Below are 18,305 nucleotides of genomic sequence, written 5' to 3' on the forward strand. Positions count from 1 at the left end.
ATCTAAATGGAAAGGCCAGCAAGTAGCCCATACGAAACATTCAGCGCAGTGAGCAGTAAGAATGAAAGCAGTGGCTGATTCAGCAGCCTGAGGGAGCCGTGAATTCCCTAACCTCGTCCACATTCACTGAGTATCATGTCTAAAACGGGGCCTGACTGAGAATCGGCTGAACGCCGTGGCCTTTCACTTCTCCCTTGGAGTTGGCAAATGATGACAGAGAAGGAAGGGGCCACAGAGGGACACAAATGCCCCCTGAACTGATTTCTGGGGGTCTTGGCGGAGGGAGTGGTGACGTGGCTCCTCCCTTGTGTTTGCTTGGGACCCGGGAAAGCTTCCAGGAGGCTGAGCCTGGCACTACAAGGGCAAGCGCCCTGGGCGAGGAAGATGGCTGTGCTTTCTACCTCCTCTTGACTCGGGCTGCTTGCCCACCACGTGGCTGGTGAGTCTGGTGGGAGGAGGGGCATTGGGGGCGGTGGTCAGGGAACAAGAGAAGGGGTCAGTGTGCTGCTGTGGGAAGAATTCTGTCTTCTGTGTGGCCCCGCCCCCACCCCCGCCCCCGCGGTCCACATGTTCTGGAAGTCGGTCCAGAAGTTCTAGATGAGCCACTTTGGAATTCCCAAGTTTTCCCTGGGTTGCAGAGGAGGCTGGGATAACAAGGCTGGGGAGGCAACAGGGAGAACTTCGGGTGCCTCCAGTGAGCTGGAACGAGAGGGGTTCCTTCTGCTGTCACTCAGTTTGTTTCATTCCTCAGAGGGGACTCCCCATTCTTTTGTTTTCTTTGCTGCGTTTCTCTCTCTGCAGGTAGAATTCGGAGCTGGGTGATTATGGGCCATTGCTGGCTCCCTTTTGCAACAGGGATTTTTCTCTCTGCATTCTCGCCTAGATGAGTTCTAGAGGGCAGGGGGTGGGTGCAGGCCCTCTGGGTCCCAGGGCCTGGGGCTGCACTGGGTTGAAGGTCAGTGAGGGACTAACTGTGAAATGAAATCTGTGCGCCACAGCGTCTCGGGTCTACCTCAGAGGAAAGGCCCAAGGTGGCTGCCGCAGGGGCCAGCGGGAGAGCCGCGTCTGGGCTCCGCTTGTTTGTCCCCACATTCCGAGCATCTAGACAGTCTCTGGCAGAGAATAAATGAGTTTTGCTTCAGTCCTCTGCTTTCCAAGGTCTCCAGATCTAAGGCTAGGTTTGTAATCTCGCTCTTCTTCCTGAGTCTTCGTTATGTATTAGGAAAGTCATCTTCCGAAAGCACTGGGGGGTCTTTGGAAGAAGGCAATGCTAGATTTCCGCTCCTCCTTGATTAAGGCCTTATCATCCCTTGGGAAGTCCAATGTGTCTTAAAGGGGTTAGCGGTCATTTGGTGGTGAGGGTCTGACTAGTGTGGGTTCAAGGCGTTCCAGGGTTAGACTTCCAAGGAGTAAAGTTCATAAGGATTTTCTTTCCCTACTAACTCTGTGAGCACAGGACCACGAGGTCTTGGCATAGCTGCAGTTCAGCAGCACGTTCTAAGGGTTTAGTAATCATCTCTTGGCTACATTAATGAAAAAACAAGCCTCATCCAAGTGCTGGCGGTCTAGAGCAGGGCTGTGCGTTAGCGCTTTCTACAAGGTGGTGGGAACAACATCCTGTGTCTGCGCTGTTCGTGGCCCAGCTGCCACCATGTGTAGCAGTGAGCATGCGAGCTGTGCTTAGTGTGACTCAGAAATGGATTTCTCTAAATTTTATTTAATTGCAATTGGTTTGCATTTAGATAACCCCTTCAAGACACTCTGAACTTCCCATGGGAGGGTGATGGCTAAATCAAGGAAGAGTGGAAATCTATCCTCTTCCAAAGACCCCACTGTGCTTTTGGATTGTCTTTCCTAGTATGTATCGAAGATTCAGGAAGAAAAGCAGGATTACATAAGCCAGTGGCCACCACAGTGCACAGTATAGGTCTACACTGGCCCACAGTGTAGGTCTAGACTGCAGCTGATATCTGTTTCGTAGGAAGACTGACCCTATAGTACGCGGCGGGGGACCACTCTTCTCTTCCTGAGGGCAGAGGGGCTTGAAGGAGGGCCCCTCCCGCCCAAGGAGGCTTAAAGTCGGTGCAGACTTTCTGGGATAACTACGGATTGTTTTTTCTTTTTTGTTTTTTAATTATTTTTGGAGTATAGTTGCTTTCCAGTGTTGTGTTAGATTCTTTAAATTCTTTGTGTTTTGTGGTTAGCACTTAAAACCAGGAAAGAAGAGGAAGGAGGAAAGAAGTAGCCAATTTTGCTAATATCAGTTCTCATGAATAGCCACTGAAGGTTGGGAAATGACCCAGGAGACAATTGTCAGAGGCAGAGGGTGGGAGAAAGAGTGGTCCACACTGTGCCCAGCAGTAGGAATGAAAGGGATGAGAGAGACATGGCGGGTGACCAGGGGGCTGGCCAGTGGCGGGAGGTTGTAGAACGGGGGAGCAGAATCACTCAGAGGCTCTAGGAAGACTTGGGTGCCCATAATAAAAATGAGATATGAGGAATGGTGTTGGTTTTATAAGGTGGTGGTATGTTTAGCATTGGATGTGATATGGTTAAGGTGTTGAAATGAAGGTCTCTGGAACCTGGAGGAGGTCAAGAGTTCATTGCGTGGCCGCACGGTTCTTGCAGAATATGCGCAATTTATAAGGGAAAATAAACATCACGCACACCTCCTGAGGTTTTGTGCTCGCAGCGTGTGAATCGTGAGAGCAGTTGCAGGATTTGTGACTTTATTCGCACCGTCCGTTTATGATAAAACATCAGTCCTTCTGCCCTGACATGCCTTTTCTCACTGGCCAGTCTCATTGGAGTCCTTCATTCAACATCTGTTTGCCAAGTTCCTGCTCTGTGCCAGCGCTGAACTAAAAGCTAGGGATAGGGCAGTACATAAGACCAAAAATACCAAGTTAAATGACAGAGAATTAAAGCGGAGAGATGGTGGAGTGACCGAGGGGGCGTCTCACACCGGGTGGTTAGGAGGGGCTTACTAAAGAGGTGACATTTAAGACCTAGATTATAAATTCCCATGAGCCGAAGATTGGGGTAACCCAGCCCAGGGAACAGGTAGTAGGAAGTTGGGCGTGTCCAAGGATGAGAAGATCATGCTAGGGACAGAGAGGGGTGAGGCGGCTGGGGAACCAGGAGGCGCCCGGTGAGGTGGGCACTTGAGGCCCAGGTCCGTGGTGTTGACCTGATGCCCAGTGTGATGGAAGCCACTGAAGGGGTCTGTGTAGGCAATGACCCAATCCAGTTTCCATTCCTAAGAGATCACTGACTGCTGCCTGGGAAACTTCAGGGAGAAACCAGCAAAGCCTCGTGGTTTCTCTACAGGCTCACTCAGTGTGAGCTCCGGTTGGCCAGACCAGCTCACTGATTCTACCTCACCTTGGCTGGACCACCGCCGGCTCCAGAACCCTCAGCACTGCCTGGCTCTGCCCTTCTGCCCACTCCTGCCTCCAGGGAGGCTTCTGGGCACTTAGGGCCCGACAGCCCAGAGGGAGGGAGGGTACCCTGCTGACTGTCAGGGACCTTTGCAGTGATGAGGACAGTCACAAAGCAAGATTGCCGACAAGCTTTATACAAGACAAGCAGACATACTTTTTTGCAGTTGTAGGTTCACTGCAAAGTTGAGCAGAAGGTACAGCAAGTTCCCACATATCCCCTGTTGCCTCCCCACCCATATCCTGCCCCACAGTGGTGTATTTATAACAACCGATGAACCTACGTCAACGTATCCTCATCACCCAAAGTCCATGAAGGGTCACTCGTGGTGGTGTGCATTCTCTGGGTTTTGACAGATGTGTAGTGACGTGTGTCCACCATTATAGAATCATTCAGAATAGTTCTTCTGCCTTAAAAATCCTCTCTGCCCCACCTATTCATCTTTCTGTCCCCTCTGACCTCTGGCAAGCAGTGATCTCTTTATTGTCTCCATAGTTTTGACTTTCCAGAATGTCGTCTGGTTGGACTCGTCCACTATATAGCCTTTTTAGACTGGCTTCTTTCATTTTGTAATATTCATCTAAGTTTCCTCCATGTCTTTTCGTGGCTTGATAACCTATTTCTTGCAATATTCCTTGTTATTCACCTACTAAAGGCCACCTTGGCTGCTTTCAGGTTTTGGCAGTTATGAGCATTCACGTGAGGTTTTTGTGTGGACACAAATATTGAGTTCTTTTGGGTAAATACCAAGGAGTTTGATTACTGGATCGTATGGTAAGACTATGTGTGGTTTTGTAAGAACCTTCCAAGGTGTCTGTACATTTTGCATTCCCACCAGCAGTGGATAAGAATTTCTAAAGCTTCACATCATTGCCAGCATTTGAAGATTTTGGCCATTCGCATAGCTCTATGGTGGAGAAGGCAGTGGCACCCCACTCCAGTCCTCTTGCCTGGAGAATCCCATGGACAGAGGAGCCTGGTGGGCTGCAGTCCATGGGGTCGCACAGAGTCGGACATGATGAGCGACTTCACTTTCACTTTTCACTTTGATGCATTGGAGAAGGAGATGGCAACCCACTCCAGTGTTCTTGCCTGGAGAATCCCAGGGACGGGGGAGCCTGGTGGGCTGCCGTCTATGGGGTGGCACAGAGTTGGACACAACTGAAGCGACTTAGCAGCAGCAGCATAGCTCTATGGTGGTATCTTACTGTTTCTTTAAATTTGCATTTCCTTGATGACATACGATAAAGAGCTTTTCATAAGATTGTTCATATCTTTTCATATGATTGTTTGCCATCTCTGTATCTTTTTGGTGAGGTGTCTGGTAAGGCCTTTGGCCCATTTTTTTAAAATCAGGTTGTTTTTCATTGGCGAGTTTTAGGTGTTCTTTGTATATTTTGGGTAACAGTCGTTTACCAGGTATGTCTTCTGCAAATACATTCTCCCAGTCTATGACTTGTCTTCTCAGTCTCTTAACATTTTCTTTAGAAGAGCAGTTTTTAATGAAGTCTAGCTTTTCAGTTCTTTCTTTCACAGCTTGCCCCTTTGGTGTTATATCTAAAAAGTGCCCTGCCCAAGGTCATCTAGGTTTTCTAGTGTTGCCTCCTGGGAGTTTTGTGTTTTACATTTAGCTCAAAGATCCATTTTGAGTTGAATTTTGTGAAGAGTGTGAGGCCTGTGTCTGGGTTCATTTTGGGCACATTTACGTCCTGTTGTTCCTGCACCATTTGTTGCAAAGACTATCTTTGTCTTTTTCCATTGTGTTTCCTTTGCTCCTTTGTCCAAGACCAGTTGGCGATATTCATGGGGGTCTCTTTTCTGAGCTCCCCTTTCTGTCCCGTTGATCTATCTGTCTCTTCTTTCACCAATACCACACTATCTTGATTACTCAAAGGCTTTTTTTAACTTGGAGGCTTTTTGTGACCCTAAAAATCAGTCCATTAAACTTTCAACTCTTTTCCTATAAGAAATGTAAATAAAAAATAGGCCCCTCCTCCCCAGCCTCGTCCCCTCTCAGTTTTCTCTATGATGTTGATCCTCACTGTGTCCCCGAGCCCACACTGCGCTGATACTTACTAATTTTTTCAGAAGCTTGAAGGTGGTGTTTTTAAAAAGTCAGAAATTTTCCACGGCTTTAAAATAGCTGTGTCAAAATGTCCCCAGTTTCAAAATGGCCACATCAGAGTAACCACATCAAAGATCGAGTCTCTATCATGGAGGCCCGGAGAAGTGCTTCTCCATGGGGGGCTGTTGACCTGAGGCCTCCAGTCTGGTGCTTTCTCTGTAGAGTCTCTCACATGCAGACCACACGTACACTTACCGAGTTTCTACCTGCTGGGCAGAGAGAAACATGAATTAAGACCCCATCCCAGGCTTCAGATTGAACACAGGTTTCCTTCTGAGAAGTAACAACCCGCTTTTCAAAATCAGCCACATTTGAAAAAATATGTCCCCAAAATAATGTGTAGCAGCTTTCCCAGACTTGAGTCTTGTGGCCTAGAGGTGTGAGTGAGTATTCAGCACAACGCAGATATGCAAAACAGGCAAACAGCACATCCAAGGTTCTGAGGCATTTGCAGAAAGACATCCGCTTGCAATCTTTTCAACTTGGAATCTGTTATTCAGTACTTACGCTGTGGGACCTGGGACCCCCATTCCTTCCCCTCTCCCTTGTGTTGATGAGGCCTTTCCCCCCACATTTGAGATGACTCCAGAGGGAGACAACTGCTCTCTGGGTTCCCACCGTCCTGCATGCACGGTGCTCTGCCAAGAGACTGGACATCAGCCCCTTTCCACTCTGCTGTCCTGGGGGTTGCTCTGTGACGACCTACCCTTCCTTTCTGTCGGCCTCAAAGATTTAGCTCACTTCTCTTCTTGTTTTAAACTTACTGTTGACTTAATATCTTGACCTTCCTCCATCCCTGGGAATGGTCATGGAAGAGGGTGAAAATTGCCTCCCACTAGAACCAGTTTGGGATGACCGCCATGCCTGTGTGACCTGGGGCAAGAGACTTCCTTTATTTCTGAAACATGGTGATGGTACCCCTCCGTAGCCCCCCAGCTGCTGTGAGGATAAAAAAGAGCTAGTATATAAAAGGAGCCTAGAAAGGCCTAGCACTTAGCGTGCGCTCAGCGAGCAGTACTTTCTAGTGAAGGTACTTGATGTCATGGCCATGTCTGAGGTCTGTCCAGTTCTACACTTACTTACCGGGTAGCCTTTGTCTCAAAGCCTCAGTTTCCTCTTTTGTAAGACAGGACGTTAATATCTATTCCATAAAGTTGCTATGAATGTTGCTATCAGAGAGCTTGGCATTTGGGAGGCACCAAAGCAAAAATACTGGCCCTTCTTGTGATAAACAATTTCTCTTCTAAACATTGCAGAGAAACCTGTTAAATGACAGTGCAGGACTTATCGACCAAATTCAACCCACTTAACAGGCTTGCTTCACTATCTCACCCTGGGTCCCCTTCCTAATAACATTTCTTCTTAATGGTTCCGAGGCCTCTGAGGGCTTTCTTGGAGGAGGATGACTCAGACGTTCTCTTGACAGAGACTCTCCACTCTTCTCCAGAGAAAAAGGAAATAAATAAGTGTCCTGAGCCCCTAGTTGTGCCAAGAGCTTTACAACATCATCTTATCTAAATCCCATATAAGGCTACAAGATAAAGTGTGTCCTTTTGAAATATAAGGAAGCTGAGTCTTTGAGGAGCTAACCGAGTTTCCCAAGAAAGGCTCTAAAGGAAATAAGCAAGATGTATCAGTTAGCTGTTGCTGCGTAAGGAACCACTGCATAATTTAGTGGCTTAAAGCAATGATTGTTAGTTAATTCATGATTCTGTAAGTTGCAATGTAAGCTGGGCTCTGCTGGCCAGTTCTTCTCATCCCCGGCAACCTCAGACAACTTGAGCTGGGTCTACTCATGTGTCTGTGGTCAGCTAACAAGTTGATGAGGGGCTGGCTGGCTAGGGTGAACATAGCTCTCATCTGTGTGGTCTCCCATCCTCCACCTGAGTCGCCTGGGTTTGTGCACATGCTGATGGTTAGGTTCTGAGAGAGAGAGAGGGAGGGAGGGAAGAACAGCAGGAGGGAGGGAAGGTGAGAGAGAACACTTGGGATCGGAAGGATGCAAAGCTTCTGAAGATCTGGGCTCTGAGCTAACACACCATCACTTCTGTCTCGTTCTGTTAGTCAAAGCAAGGCACGTGGTCAGCCTAGATTCAGGGGGTCGGGGGGATGCAGATAGACTCTGCCTCTTGGTGGGAACAGCTGCAAACTCCATCTCAAAGGATATGGAAGGAGGGAGACCATTAACTGGGAACATCAATGACATTCATCTCCCACACAAGGTGATTGTCATCGAGGGTGGCTGGGTCATGGAGAGGATGGGGCTATTTCCGATGGGCAAACAGGGAAGGCTTCTCTGAGGAGGTGACATGTATGCTGACGTATGGAAAGGAAGAGCCATTGCATGAGATGGCAAGGGGCTTCCGCTAAGATGCAGTTTTAAAATATACAGTCCCCAAGGCAAAATGTCCGTGTCCTGCAGACAGACCTGTTAGGTAGACATACAGTAAATAAAGGACCTACCAGCAGACACGGGAGAGCAGCGTGGCTTAAACATAGCATCAGACTGCTCATCCCTTCGCCTCCTTCTGCCCCCAAAGGGCTGCAGAAAGCCTGAGGGCTTTTCAATGGCTGATAATTTCATGAGGTAGTTTTGGTTCCTTAGAGAAAAATGTCCCTGAAAATAAGGATATAGGGGCAAGGAGGAGGCAGAAGGAATATGAATGAAGAAGGAAGACAGGAGAGAAAAATAAGAAACACAAGGGTAGAGCAATCTCTGGCATGTGGTGAGCCCTTATAGATACTCGTAGAATCCATGAATGGATGACTTCACTGTCTGCGGCATAAGATAAAGCAAATTACAAATAATCTAAGACAGAATAAGAAAATGTCATGAGCTAAATGTGTGTGTGTGTATGTGTGTGTGTGTGTGTGTGTGTGTGTGAATGCGTGCACTCATGCAATGGAGGAATAATGGAGATAAAGGGAAATGGAGAAAGACACTTCTGCAAGCGGGGGCAGAGAAGCTACCTGTCTTCAGAAGGTCCTGTTACCATTTGAGCGTTAAGCAATGCATAGCCCTCAGGAGGTTACGTAAAAGCCTGAGTGGAGGAGATCTTGCGAGAGAAGGCATGATATTAGGAGTCAGGAATGGCTTCAGGGATGCCCAGAGGCAGGGAGGTTTGTTTGAATTTGGGGACGGAGTAAAGTGAGTGGGTTCAGGGAAGTATTCCAGAGTTAGGGGGACTTGGTAACATATCTACTGCAGGAGCTTTGGGAGGAGAAACAGAGAATTATTATGAGCAAGACTCTGTAAAAAGAAAAGAAAGCAATTCAAACCTTCTCAGCGACAGCCTTGACTTATTAGCCACATTCGCAAAGGCTGGAAACACAGCCCACTCCAGACCTGTCTTCCGACAGAAAAATGGCCAGAGCCTTTCCTCTCCAATCTTTTTAAACAAGATTTGACGACAGAGGGCTCGAGGGATGATGTCACACAGACCCAGCTCTTCGGCCCACACCACACCCCATTTTTGGGGTTTATCCTTGTGGGTAAACTATGGCGGTTTATCCATGACCTCATCCACAGACATAGCAGAACCAGCTGCAGAGAGGCTGGGTCCCCTACCCCCTTCCTCGGCCCCTCTGCGCCCCACAAGTGCCTGTTCTCTCAAGCCCCCAGGCTTCAGCTTTCACCCAGGAAGATGCCCTGTGGAGATAAGTTCCCTTGCGGTTGAGAGCAAGTCGGTGAGCCTGGGTCTGCCAACCCCTTGCTACCACCTGGTTGCTCCTCTGCCTCTGTCACTAGCAGCGTCGATGAGCCCCTCAGATAACCCCAGACAGGGGCCACAGACCGATGTCACTTCCTTAGGTGCGCAACGGATGAGCAGGAGCCCAGATCCCAAGCTCCCACCATAGGAAAGATTCCTGCAGGGAAGAGTTGGTCCTCGGGCCACAGACCAAGCCCCTGCAGCCCGTGAAAGCCAGCCCACAGCTGTTGGCTAGAAATCGCCCTTCTTATTATTAAGCATCTGGCAGAACTACCTCCCGTTTCTGTCTTTCATCTCTGCCGTTGCAATCTTTGGGGGCTTCACTCCGTTTACAAACATGTGTGGGTGTTAAAGTCACGCTATGGAAAAAAAACCATGCATGCACGCACACACCACAGGCTTTTTTTCCCCTCCATTTCTCCACCAGCAGGTGCCTTTATAGCTTTTTGCAGTCAAGCAAACTGTCTTTTGCTACTTGCTTTTGCAGTTTCTCTTTGAAAAGATGTTCTGCTCCTACCAACTCAAAAGAAAAAGACAACCCAAAATTTTAAATGTGCAAAAATATGAAGAGGCAGCTCCCAGATGAGGAAAGAAAAACATCTGAAAAGATGCTCTAAGTGGTATCAGGGACATGTAAGTTAAACATCCTTCAAATAGGCAAATCTGTATGAATTTAATAGTGAGTACCGGGGCGGGGAGCTAGGTAGCCTCACACTCCTCAGTGTGTGAATTGGTTCAGCCATACTGGGAGGTGATGGTGGCAGGATCTGTTCATGTATAAAAGTTGCAGCAGTTCCTTTAGAGACTATCCATGCATGCTCTCAAGGAGGTATTGCAGCAAAGGTACTTGTGTTGGTGAAAATGGAAAACCACCCACATTCCCACCAATAAAACAAGATTACACCAGTTCAGTTCAGTCACTAAGTCATGTTCGACTCTTTGCAACCCCATGGACTGCAGCAAGTCAGGCTTCCCTGTCGATCACCAACTCCCAGTGCTTGCTCAAACACGTGTTCATTGAGTCAGTGATGCCATCCAACTATCTCATCCTCTGTCATCCCCTTCTCCTCCTGCCTTCAATCCTCCCTAGCATTAGGGTCTTTTCCAGTGAGTCAGCTCTTCGCATCAGGCGGCCAAAGTATTGGAGTTTCAGCTTCAGTATCAGTCCCTCCAATGAATATTCAGGACTGATCTCCTTTAGGATGGACTTGTTGGATCTCCTTGCAGTCCAAGGGACTCTCAAGAGTCTTCTCCAGCACCACAGTGTGAAAACACCAATTCTTCGGCACTCAGCTTTCTTCACAGTCCAACTCTCACATCCATACATGACTACTGGAAAAAAACCATAGCTTTGACTAGACGGACCTTTGTTGGCAAAGTAATGTGTCTGCTTTTTAATATGCTGTCTAGGTTGGTCATAGCTTTACTTCGAAGGAGCAAGCGTCTTTTAATTTCATGGCTGCAGTCAGCAGCTGCAGTGATTTTGGAGCCCAAGAAAATAAAGGCTGTCACTGTTTCCATTGTTTCCCCATCTGTTTGCCATGAGGTGATGGACCGTATGCCATGATCTTAGTTTTCTGAATGTTGAGTTTTAAGCCAACTTTTTTACTCTCCTCTTTCACTTTCATCAAGAGGCTTTTTAGTTCCTCTTCACTTTATGCCATAAGGGTGGTGTCATCTGCGTATCTGAGGTTATTGATATTTCTCCTGACAATGATTCAAACTTGTGCTTCATCCAGCCCAGCATTTCACATGATGTACTCTGCATATATGTTAAGTACCAGGGTGACAATATACAGCCTTGATGTACTCCTTTCCCAATTTGGAACCAGTCCATTGTTCCATGTCCGGTTCTAGCTGTTGCTTCTTGACCTGCATACAGGTTTCTCAGGAGGCAGGTAAGGCAGTCTAGTATTCCCATCTCATTGAGCATGTTCCACAGTTTATTGTGATCCACACAGTCAAAGGCTTTGGTGTAGTCAATAAAGCAGAAGTAGATGTTTTTTTGGATCTCTCTTGCTTTTTCGATGATCCAGTGGATTTTGGCAATTTGATCTCTGGTTCTTCTCCCTTTTCTAAATCCAGCTTGAACATCTGGAAGTTCTCAATTCACATACTGTTGAAGCCTCTCTTGGAGGATTTTGAGCGTTACTTTTTTAGCATGTGAGATGGGTGCAATTGTGCAGTAGTTTAGCATTCTTTGGCATTGCCTTTCTTTGGGATGGGAATGAAAACTGACCTTTTCCAGTCCTGCAGCCACTGCTGAGTTTTCCAAATTTGCTGGCATATTGAGTGCAGCACTTTCACAGCATCATCTTTTAGGATTTGAAATAGCTCAACTGGAATTCCATCACCTCCACTAGCTTTGTCCGTAGTGATGCTTCCTAAGGCCCACTTGACTTTGCATTCCAGGATGTCTGGATCTAGGTCAGTGATCACACCATGATGGTTATCTGGGTCATTAATATCTTTTTTTATAGTTCTTCTTTGTATTCTTGCCACCTCTTCTTAATATCTTCTGCTTCTGTTAGGTCCATACCATTTCTGTCCTTTATTGTGCCCATCTCTGCATGAAATGTTCCCTTGGTATCTCTAATTTTCTTGAAGAGATCTCTAGTCTTTCCCATTCTATTGTTTTCCTCTATTTCTTTACACTGATCACTGAGGAAGGATTATATAAAGACTACATAAAGATCCAAGGTTACATAAAGGATGGCATATGCATTCTGCTGAATACTATGCAGTGGTTAGAAAGGAGATGGGTCTATAAGTACTAACAGGAAAAAGTCTCCACAATATGTTTCTGAATGAACAAAGCAAATTGTAGATAATGTGTTCAATATAATGGTATTTCTAATAGAAACAAAACAGAACATCAGAATGACATTAGCTGTGTTTCTGGGGACGTGTTCATGTTTATAACTGTAGCGAAAAGACCTTGGAAAGATTTATACCCCAATGGCCACCACACTACTTGCCTCTGGGAAGAAGTTGGCATTGGTTCGAAGTGGTTAAGGAGGAATTTAGCTGTGTCTACAATCATTGAATATTTTACAGTGAGAGTGTTCAGAAGTAAATTGCATAATTAACATTAAACATTTTAGGATTCTAACAAATATTTATATCGAGTAGCATTAAAATAAACTTGTCCCTTGTCTTAAATGTTAAGTAGACTTTGTATATATACAATTATTTCTCTTTAGAAAGTTATTCTAAAGTCATTCCATTTGTCAGAATCTCTCGTTGTTCACCTGAGAGTTAAAAACAAAGCCAGATTCTCTGTCTTCAACCACAACCACACACAAACAAACACACACACACACATATATACACACACACACATACACCATCACTCATCCTGGGCATAGCAATTTCCACCAGATGCCACATTGTGCTAACTTTCAGGATATCTAAACCACATCCAAGCAGGCCTTTCTGATTAACTGATAACTTTGTTTCCAGGCTTCCGTGCCATCTGATTGTCAACTCATAATTTCAGAGCTGCCAAAACCAAGAGACACCTGACTTGCTGGTGGTGCCTGAGTCTGTGGGTGTAGCCTGACAGTCAGGCACCTGGTTTCCTGACCCCAAACCACACGGCTCCCCGTGTGGCCTCATGAGCATCCTTGTAACATGCTGCCCTGTCCCTCCCACCAGCCTGAGCTTGAGAGTGGGCCCTGCGGAGATGGTGAGAGCCTAGAAGGCTGCCGGTCTGGGAGAATTCATTTCAGGAATATCTTCATTACAACCCTCTAACCCTTGTTCATTACCCCGTTGAATGAGGCCGCATTGTAGAATGGAAAGACATGGAGGAAAATATAAGACCAAACATCCCTGGGATCCATCTGCTTTTGTTGCCATAACCACTCCCTCTGTCCATGGGCCGACCCAAAGGAGAAGCCAAATTGTAAACCTGGAGGAAATGGTTTTAGAGCAGAGGTTAGAAGATGATGTACATGTCATCTTGGACTCATTCTTCCAGACGTTGGGGGTGACCTCATCTTTTTGGATGAGACATACGTGCATTCCTCTTTATTCCAATGAGATGGACATTTTAGGGCTCCAGAATCAAAGCTTACCTGGGATCTTCATTTCTTACCAGGCCTCCTCCAGACGTTATCCACATTGCTTCTGGCCACCTTCCACTGAGGAGGGGCTCATCTGTGGTATGAACTATTGTAGACTCAGAATTGGCTGAATTTCCTTAAGAATTGCAGATGAGAGGCGGTTTGCTCCTTGGCATGCCTGTGTGCCATCCCTGACAGGGGCAAATGGAACCTGTGGGCACAGGGTGGCATCCAACCACTCCCTCCATCAGAGACATTGGCCATGTTCTCTGGGAAACATGACAGAGTAGGCACATGTGACTTGGAAACGAAAAGGAGCTTTACGTCGATACCAGAGCTCTGTCTTCAAGGAAGGTCTTCATGAAGGCTGACAATAAAAAGGGATCGCAGCCTGCCCGTCCAGTAACCCAACGGGCTCCCGTGAGCGACGTGCCGTGTCTGCAGATCTGGACGCCTCGCGTGTCCCTGGCTCCGCAGGCCTGGCCTTGCCTCTGGCCTTTAGCCACAACCCTCCACCCCGAGCGACGCTGGCATTGTCTGTCACTGGCAGCTGCACGATGCTCTGATGCTCGTTTTTCTGTCCCTCCCTGCCAGACCAGGCCGTTACAATGAGCATGTGCTTCCTTCAGCTCTTCAGTCAGATCACACAAAATGTACTTGCATGGGGGATGCTGTCTTCCCAGTAACTCCGCTCATCTCTGCTCATCATTTGACGGCTCACTTGATGAGAGGGCGTTTCAGACTTGAATGTGCCTGCAGTCACAATCTGCATTGTTCAAATGCAGATTCCGAGTCAGCAGGGCTGCCTGGAGCCTAGGAGCCTGCATTTCTAACAAGCATCCAGGTCATGTCCCTGCTGCTGGGCCATGACTACACTTTGAGTAGCCCGCCATCAGAAAGTGAAGTGCAGTCGCTCAGTCGTGTCCGACTCTTTGCAACCCCATGGACTGTAGCCCACCAGGCTCCTCCGTCCATGGGATTTTCCAGGCAAGAGTACTGGAGTGGGGTGCCATTTCCTTCTCCTGCCAACAGAGGACTGTCTCATTTCCAGGTTTGGGAGATGTGGGGAGAAGCCTGTATCATAGTAGTCACCTAAACAGCGGAGGGTTGTCAGGGCCCACAGACAAAATGTACCTAGAGAACCTTATAAACTGTGGTGTGAGGGGAAATTTTTGACAGTTATTGTACTTTATATTATATAAAGTATATTATATACTTACTTCGGATTTCACTGTGTGAGGGTTGAGCCAGTCAATCTCAGTTTCCTTAGCTGTAAAACGGGACGATGTTATTTAAAGAAAGATACATTTGCAGATATTCTGAGTGAGTGTAGTTGCATATTCATCTTCTCTTTGTGAGCTCCCCAGGTGGTACTAGTGGTAAAAAACCCACCTGCCAATGCAAGAGACTCAAGATGTGTGGATTTGGTCCCTGGGTTGGGAAGATCCTCTGGAGGAGGAAATGAAGCCCACTGCAGTATTCTTACCTGGAGAATCCCATGGACAGAGCAGCCTGGCGGCTACAGCCCGTGAGGTGGCAGAGTTGACTGAGCTACTGAACACATACACACACTTCTCTTTGTAATCAAAATAAACAAAAGCTGTGTGTACGTGTATTTATTGTGTGCCTGTGTGTGTGTATTTAACTCACTAAACATTTCTGCTAAATGCTGAGAATCTGGAACCAGCGCTTGGCTAAAAATCCACTCCAAAACTATTCAATCAAACAGCTCTGTTAAGAGCCATCTGGTTGTCTAAGATTTGCAGAGCTTCTTAAGGAACCCAGCATGATTTATGGTTTGTTACCACAACTCTACGAAGCTCGTGGTTTCAACCAAATTTCACTTAGCCCTGAAATTCAGCGGAAAGCTAGGGAAAATCCACTCAAAAAGAAAATTGCTCCTCTGAATCCTGCTGATGACCAGAGCTATCAGGGCCAGAACTTGGGATCCATTCCACTGGGACCAGCCTTTATCTTTGGCAGAGATGAGTTTTCTAAAGAGTACTAAGTAGTAGTGCTTTTAATTTTGTCTTTCATTCTTGTGTAATTGCCAGATTTTCTATCTTAAACATGTATTGCCTTTTTTATGAAACAGATTCATCAAAATATATAATCAGCCACAATAAATTGAACCTATTTAAAGCATGCCTGCATGCTCAGTCAGGTCCAACTCTTTGTGACCCCATGAACTGTAGCTTGGAAGTCTCCTTTGTCCGTAGAGTTTCCCAGGGAAGAATACTGGGGTGGGTTGCCATTTCCTTCTCCCGGGGGTCTTCCTGTCTCAGGGATCAAACCCACATTTCCTCTATTGGTAGGCACATTCTTTACCATGGAGCCACCTGAGAAGCTCATATTTAAAGCATAAAAGTGGGTAAATTTTGCTGTAGTGTGCATCACGGAGCCTGTCTCCACGCGAAGGTGCTGAGCTTTCCCTCATCCCCGTAATTCCCACGTGCCCTTCGTGAACCTGGCCACTCACCCCTCCCCGTTCCAGCACCAAGCTGCTGTCCCTCTTTGGTTGGTTTCAATTTCTAGAATCTTAGATAAATTGGAATGTACAGCATGTATTCTCTTCTGGCCTGGCTTCTTTAACTCAGCATTGTTGTTCTGAGATGTACCCACGCCGCTGCGTGTGGCAGTAGCTGTTTAGTCCTGCTGAGTATCCAGTTATCTGGCCACAGTGCAGTCTGTCATCCAGACCCTGGTTAGTGGGCATTTCGGTTGCTTCCATGTTCGGTTTTTCCAGGTAACACTTCCTTAAACATCCATGTCTTTATGCCTGTGGATATTTCATTTCTTCTTGCATGCACAGCTCTGAGTGCAATGGCTGGGTCACACGGTGACTCTGTAACTTTTGAGGAACCACCCGATTGTCTTCAAGTGAACTGCATCACGCTTACATGTCCACCAGGAGCGTGTGAGGCCATCTTGCTTTCTTTTAAAACATTACTTGAGATAAGTGACTATCTGCTGCTTTAAAGAGAAGATTCAGAAAAGTCAGAAATATCTACAGTAAGAAAAGTCAAGTTTCCCTTTCATTCCATTCCTTTCCTAACTCCTCACACATACTTGTCACTAAGAGCTCGGTGCGTGTTCATCCTGAGCCTTTACTTTCTGCTTGGGCAGGCGTGTGTGTGTGCACACGTGTATTTTTACGTGCACATGTGTGCAAGTGGATTCTCTGGTCGTGCTGCTGTGGCTCTGGCTTCCTTCCTGCACAGTGAAGCCTGGAGACCTTCCTTCTTGGCGCCTGTGGCTGTGCGTCGGTCTTTTGAACGGCCACCGAGCACCATACTGTAATCATCACGGCAGGAAAGAGGTTTTAACACAGTGAGAATTTATTTACCTGTCGTGTGCAAGAGGCAGGCCTCTTGGAAATTGTAAATGAACGTGAAGTTTCTTTTTCTTCTCACACTGAGAAAGGGCTGCCGCTGGAGAAGGATTGAGTTTCTTGCAGTCAGCCTGGTCTCCTGGTGGCAGGTCAGGCGTGGCCGCCCTTCTGGAGGGAGAGAGGATATTCTGTCAACATCTACTGGATGCCGCAGATGTAGACAGCCTGCCCTCGTGTCGTGTGTGCACACCTCGTGTCTGTCAGAGCAGGGTTGCCTTTTCTGGTTCCCAGCGGGGGAAGGCTTCGTGAGGAGGGGCACATACGTTTAGTCATTCTGAGAAGGGCAAAAGGGCTTCAACTCTTCAACTTTCAGCTTTGGAGATGAGTAAAATCAGGAGTTTCTTTTTTATCATGTCAGAGCATTTACCACACCTGCCCGATGTGGTCAGAGAATTTACTCTCTGGTTTAAAACAGACAATAATGTAATCTGTGCCTGACGAACTTGACAAAAAGGCAGAACACAGCCTTCTCCAAGTGGATTTTTTTTTAACAGTCCAGTGTTGCTGGGAATACATTAAATGGTTCCTCTTTATACCTCTCTCAACAATTATCTGGAGGCTGAGTCACTTATACATACAAGAACTTAGCACTATCTTGTAATATAGTTGTATACCTGCGCTTAAATTTATATCATAAACATGTTTTCATGTTATCAAAAATCAATTCAGAAGTTAAATCCAACTGTTGGTCATGTCACAATATTTCAGATATGGATATGCCATAATTTTCTAACCATTCCCTTGTGATTGATTGATTTTTGCTAATAGATGAAGATTTTAAGTACCACTAAGTGAAGAAAAGTTATGAAAACACTTGTCGCAATTCTTGGAAATTAGGTTCTGGTAGCTATACTGTTAGCTATCAAGTCTTGAATTTTTTTAAACTCATCTGATGATAATCCTTTCCTCATTATCCTTAAATTAAATATCTTATGCTACTCTTTTTTAACTTTACTCATCTTAAAGACTTCAGTCTTTAGAAAATGTACAGAATTTTTACTCATTATTTGATAGCAGCTTCTCGTCACACAGTCCTTGCTATTCTCTGATGAGTGTGGTAGGTTAAAGGTCTGTGTGTGTGTGCAGCTCTTCCGTCAAGGACTTGCGTGTCACAGTCTGTTTCACACATGATGTTCCACTGTACGTCATCACCAAAGAATAAGTTAGAGACATCATGACATTACCCGCTGTGGTGGTGGTGGTATAGTCACTAAGTCCTGTCTGATTCTTGGGACCCCAGGGACTGTAGCCCGCCAGGCTCCTCTGTCCATGGGATTTCCCAGGCAAGAATACTAGAGTGGGTTGCCAGCCCCTGGGTTGCCAGGGGCTGTTTTGGACCCAGGGATCCAACCCACGTCTCCTGCATTGCAAGCAGATTCTTTACCAACTGAACCGCCTGGGAAGCCCACATTACCCTCAAAGCACCTCAAGATGCATTTCTAAAAAATAAGAACACTTTCCTTTGTAACCAAAACTAATATGATCACACCAAAAATTAATAATCATTCTTTAACATAATTTAATAGCATGCATATATTCAAATTCCACAAACTTTCCCCCAAATGTCCTTT

Source organism: Bos indicus, chromosome 22, assembly GCF_029378745.1.
Source record: "Bos indicus isolate NIAB-ARS_2022 breed Sahiwal x Tharparkar chromosome 22, NIAB-ARS_B.indTharparkar_mat_pri_1.0, whole genome shotgun sequence".
In the NCBI taxonomy this organism is placed as follows: domain Eukaryota; kingdom Metazoa; phylum Chordata; class Mammalia; order Artiodactyla; family Bovidae; genus Bos; species Bos indicus.